Source organism: Mus musculus, chromosome 15, assembly GCF_000001635.26.
Source record: "Mus musculus strain C57BL/6J chromosome 15, GRCm38.p6 C57BL/6J".
NCBI classification, from domain to species: domain Eukaryota; kingdom Metazoa; phylum Chordata; class Mammalia; order Rodentia; family Muridae; genus Mus; species Mus musculus.
Window position 1 is genome coordinate 9,927,344 of NC_000081.6, and position 6,149 is coordinate 9,933,492.

Consider the following 6,149-nt stretch of genomic DNA (forward strand, 5'->3'; position numbering starts at 1 on the left):
GCTATAGATTTATTGTATGTGGAGTTATATTCAATCTATTTCTAGTTCATGTTTTTATCATGAATTAATGCTGAACTTTGTCAAAGGCCTTTTAACATTCATTGAGATTATTATGTGATTTCTATACTTAAATCTATATTCTGTGCTAGATTACATTTACTGATTTGTATATGTTGAACCATCTTTGCATCTCTAGAATGAAACCACAGCAATCATTGCTTGATCTTAATGAGTTTTCCTTTCATTCAGATTGCAAGTAGTTTACTGAAAATTGTATCTAAGTTCATCATGAAAATTTTCCATAGCATTTTGTTGTAGCATCTTTATTTGCTTAATAGGATAAATTTGTTCATGTTCTTTTCCTTTCTATGTAACAAGTTGTGAAGTGTTTTTATTAGCATTTCTCAAGACTGGCTTAGTTTGGCCATGTTCCTGTCCAGTCCTGTTCTTCACTCTGTTGAAACACTGTTAATGTTTCAATTTTGTTGCTTGCTATAAAATTGATTAAATTTTATGAATCTTAATTTAATTCATGTAGGCTTTATGTGCCTAGCAGATTATTCATTTCTTTTAGGTTTCCAGTGCATTCTTTGATGATCATTTGCATTCAATTGTCACTACTGGAATGCCCCATTTGCATCTTTTTCTTTTGCTATAGATTTCTTTTGTTGTTTGGCTAAAGTTATACAGATCTTGGTTTTTGTTTTTGTTTTAAGAGCTATCTTTTTGTTTCATTAAATTTTGCATTGTTCTTTTGGTCTGTATTTCATTAACTTCTGCCCTGATCCTTTTTATTTCTTACTAGTTTTGTATTTAGCTTTTTATTGAGTTTCTAAGGCTTCGAGGAATATAATTGCTTATTTAATACCACTTTTATTTTTGTGTGTATTAGCACTCAAAGCATAAAATTTCTTTTTAGGATTACTTTTGTTAAACAATAGTAGTGAGTTATCCCTGTAGTGCCAATGACCTTCTCTTACTTGTTTTTTACTAGATTTATATAGTCTCAGGCATTAAATATCTTCTGTTGAGTAGGCCTCAAATATTGTAAAAAAGAAGTTAGTTATTCTCATAGCAGCCACACTATAAACCATTACTGCATAACTGTGCATCCTTCACTGACAGGTTGGCATTCTAGTTCCTTGGCCTCACGATTGATCCTTTTCCTCCTCATTCAGCTTTTATACCCCTTTCCGGCACTATGAAATTTTCATCAGATAAAGAAAATTTTAGCTCATTGAAAGTTTTCTTTCTAGATCCTGAAACCAAGGTGTATAGTGTCTTCAGCAAAAGTGTTTTACCATTTAGTTCTGGACTATAACCAAGACTAGTCAATGGTCTGCATCTTTGTTAGGATATTTATTGCTGTGATAACATTATAATCAAAAGCAACTTGAGGAAGAAAGGATTTATTGCAGCTTACAATTCTCAGGACATACTCCATTGCTGACAGAAATCAGGGCAGAAACTCAAGACAAAAATCTGGAAGCAAGAACTGAATCACAGGCCAGAGAGGACTTCTGACTACTGTATTGCTCCTTGTGGTTTTCTCAGTTTGCTTTCATATAAGCCACAGTGGTCAGGGGTCTACTCACATTAGTGGTTAACTAAGAAAATTCCTCCAAAGATGTGCTTATAGGTAATTCCTATAGAAGCATTTTTTTTTTTTTTTTTTTTTTTTTTTTTTTTTTTTTTTACAATTCAGGCTCAACCTATATTTCCCCTCTTGTACTATATCTTAAGTTCTTTATTATAATATCCACATATTATCTTAATTTAAGTTCTTTATTTGAATTTTTTCAGAGTCACATGTTAGACATACAAAATACTTTTAAGTATTTTCTTCTAAGTATTTTTTTCTTTTTTAATATTTTTTATTAGGTATTTTCCTCATTTACATTTCCAATGCTATCCCGAAAGTCCCCCATACCCTCCCCACCCCCACTCCCCTACCCACCCACTCCCACTTTTTGGCCCTGGCATTCCCCTGTACTGGGGCATATAAGGTTTGTCTGACCAATGGGCTTCTCTTTCCAGTGATGGCCGACTAGGCCATCTTTTGATACATGTGCAGCTAGAGACAAGAGCTCCGGGGTACTGGTTAGTTCATATTGTTGTTCTACCTATAGGGTTGCAGTTCCCTTTAGCTCCTTGGGTACTTTCTCTAGCTCCTCCATTGGGGGCCCTGTGATCCAACCAATAGCTGACTGTGAGCATCCACTTCTGTGTTTGCTAGGCCCGGACATAGTCTCACAAGAGACAGCTATATCAGGGTCCTTTCAGCAAAATCTTGCTAGTGTATGCAATGGTGTCAGCATTTGGAGGCTGATTATGGGGTGGATCCCTGGATATGGCAGTCTCTAGATGGTCCATCCTTTCATCTCAGCTCCAAACTTTGTCTCTGTAACTCCTTCCATGGGTGTTTTGTTCTCAATTCTAAGAAGGGGCAAAGTCTATACCTTTTGGTCTTCATTCTTCTTGAGTTTCATGTGTTTCGCAAATTGTATCTTATATCTTGGGTATTCTAAGTTTCTGGGCTAATATCCACTTTTCAGTGAGAACACAGATAATAGGAGTAGATGAGAATGAAGATTTTCAACTTAAAGGGCAAGCAAATATCTTCAACAAAATTACAAACCTAAAGAAAGACATGCCCATGAACATACAAGAGGTCAGAAGCATTTTCTTAATTGAGATGTTTTTCTTCTCAGATGATTCTAGCTTGTTTCAAGTTGGGAAATACAAACCTAAACAGGACATACTGTAATTTTTGGTGGGCCTGAGTCCTCCTTGACCAAGAACTCATGAAGATGTTTCCTGCTTCAGGCACTGAGATTTTGTATAAAAATGCGTGGCTTTTAGGAGCAGCATTATCTAGTCATGGGAGATATATTCCTTCTAAATATTTGAACTTACCATTTCTAATTGACTTACAAAGTAGTGGAGTTCCACATTGCCTTTCATAGGTGCTTCATTTGACTGACCCTTCTTTATGTCTTGGCCCTCCACCACAACTCTGTGTGAAGCTCTCCATCCCCCATATTCCTTCTCTCTAGTTTCATATCATTTATGTTCTACTGATTGAATTTTCAGTTGAATCTCATGTTTTCAAATTTTATTTTATTTTAAATCACATGTATGTATATTTGTTTCTTTCTGTTGCTATGTACATTAATGCAAATGCTCAATGAAGCCATGGGGATCAAATCTTCCTGGAATTAGAGTTACAAGAAGCTGTAACATGTGATCTGTGAACATGATCTCACAGCAGGTGTAATTGTCTGCACTGGGCCTGGATAAGACTAGGTCTGTTAATAGACAACTTGTGAATCCAGAAGGGGCTTTTGGGGCCCCATATCTCTCTGCTGAATAATTGCCTAATTCTGGGTTCTATTAGGTCTTCATTAGGTACTTGACAGTGAGCCCACCAGGTTTAGGGGCCCTGTCCTATTGAAAAAAATTATAGACTCAGAAAGACAGATTAACTTCAGTTGTGTACCCACTGGTGACCCCACCGGTCTCTAGGGGATAATTCCAATCCAGCGAGCACACAGGTGTTCCTGGTTGACTTAAATGTGTCACAACACAAAGGTGAAAGCCATGAATATTGGAAAAAAAGTAGTGGGGACAAAGAGGAGACTGACAGGATAATAAAGAGATAAGGACTGGGGGACTAATAAGAATATGCTATATGCAAATGTTAAAGTGGCAATAATTAACTAGAAATCTCTAGGTTAAAATGATTTTTTTGTTTTTGTTTGTTTGTTTGTTTGTTTTTTGGAAGGAGTAGCTGACTTGAATTTTTTAGACTTTCTAAGTTGCACCGGAATTCTTCCTTTATATCTATAGAATGCCTCTAAAACTCAAAGACTAGGGAGGGGAAACTGAAAGCAAGAGGTCCAGTTTGAAATGAGACAGAATCACAAAAAACACCTTTACAGAGTTATAGAGTTTAATCTCCATAAAAAAATTCAATTTCAGGCTTGACACTACACCTCCAAACTCACTCTCTATTAAAAACAGGTGTAACAATTTACTTTTAAGAATAAAGCTCTCAATGGTCTTTTCAATGGCAGAATTCATATATTCATAATCCTCCCTCTTTATCTCTGTTTTCTTTTATCTACTCATTCATTATTTAAATTTCATAAATTCCCTACATGGCTATGATGTATAATAATCATGTTCAAGCCTTATTCTCTACCTCTAGCTCCCTCTATATGAACCTCCTACAATTGTCCTTCTCAACATTATGTTAATTTTTTTTTTTTTTTTTTTTAGAAAATATACCCCATTAAATCAAATTAGTACTGCCCTATGTGCACATGGATGTGGGACAGCCACTTGGACAACATTGTGGCACACCTCCAAGGAAAAGTGTCTCTCTACTCACTAAGGATGGGGGCATTGATGGCCCCTTCACCACCCACGCTGGAATTGTATTTGGCTTGCTCTTGTACAGTCTACCATAGATGCTGTGAATTCATGTGCACCATAGTCACGTCTAGTACAGATGATAACATCTCACAGAAGTTCTTCTTACCCTCTGGCTCTTAAGTTTTTCCTATAGATGCCCCATGTAGGACTGGCTGAGCACTTATGGTCACTGTTCCCATCATGGATTACTAAGTAAAAGTATTTTTCAGGCCTGGCTGACTTCCCTATGACTTGTTGTTCCTTATGGCAGGAAAGCTTCAGAGGCATCCAAAACAATACAGGCTATTGTCATTGTCCTTGGTTTCTCACCATAGCTAGTTTGTCAGTCCCTGTTACTGAAACACCACCCATGTGGGTTGCAGGGCACAAATAAATGAATTTTAAAATGACCAAGGTATTTTCTCCATGATTGGCTTTCATAGTGATGGAAGATATTATGTGGGCTTGTGGGGTAAAAAAGATATCAGTGGTCTTATGCATCTCTGGTGCCTTCCTACAATAATATAAACCTGCCAGTCAAGATTGGCCTACTTATGCAATGCAGGCATGACTTTTGTGAAAGTAGCCAGTGGTTTTCTGATTGGAATTGTGGTCTGCTCCACAGGAAGGGATGCATACTGTAAATATAGTCAAACTCCTGAAACGTTGGAAGTAATAGGCTCTAAGAGGAGAGCCTAGTTCAGTTCTACTGAACAGTCATGTCATCACACTACCATCTAAATATTTATGTTTATGCCCATTTATTGGTGTTGCTTTCAACCTTCCCAGATGCTTCTATTTGCGTTGAGAAGTGGCTGATTCAGAGACTCATAACTGATCAGAGTGCTGAAATGAATACCAGAGCTTTCAAGACTGAAGATATTCTCTTGTTTGAAGTTTTAATTTTATTTATGAGCTAGAAACTCCACACTAGAAGTGGCCCCAGTGGTTATGTGTCTGTTTTTCATACTCTATGTTGCCTTCAAAATTACTCAATTCTTTTGAAAAAAAAAAAAAAACCAAAACGTTTAAAAATAACAGAATTTCATAAAAACAAATTCAGTTATCCTAAATTATTATGAAGTCTTAACCTCAAAGCCAAGAATAAATTAAACAGAACCCAGTACGCTCTAAGAAAGAAAGCATTTCAGTGATAATTAAATGCTGTCCTCCAGCTCATTTCCAGAAGCCTCTACTCACATCACTACAATCCGACCACACCAAGAGTGTGGAAAGATTCCTGAGGTCTTTTAAATCTGGGGAAAAAAATGTTTCTTAACTGAAGTTCCTTAAGAACAGACATGCATCTTCCACACACCTGCTGGAGCCTGTTCTAGCTGTAAGACTTTGGTGCCAGAGAGCCTACAATTTCAGAGCTGGAAATCAACTTACAACTCACCTGGTTCTGTAAACTTTTAGTTAATTTGTGAACATCCAGATAAATACATAAGTTTAAAAGCATACAGATCCACATGCAACAATTTTGCTCATTGCAACTCATTTAAAGCTTTGACAGAGTCTCGCTGAGGATATAAACGATTCTTGAAGCTCAGTACCCAGCAGTAGGTGACCAACACAAAACAAACTCAATGGCATCTTTGGAGGTTCTTTATCTCATGTTTTGTCAGGAATTAAAAAAAAAAAAACAACCTTTTATTTTTATTTTTATTTTTATTTTTTATCTTATAGGTCCCTTGTATATAGCTCCCACATTGTGCATTCATGGAATTACT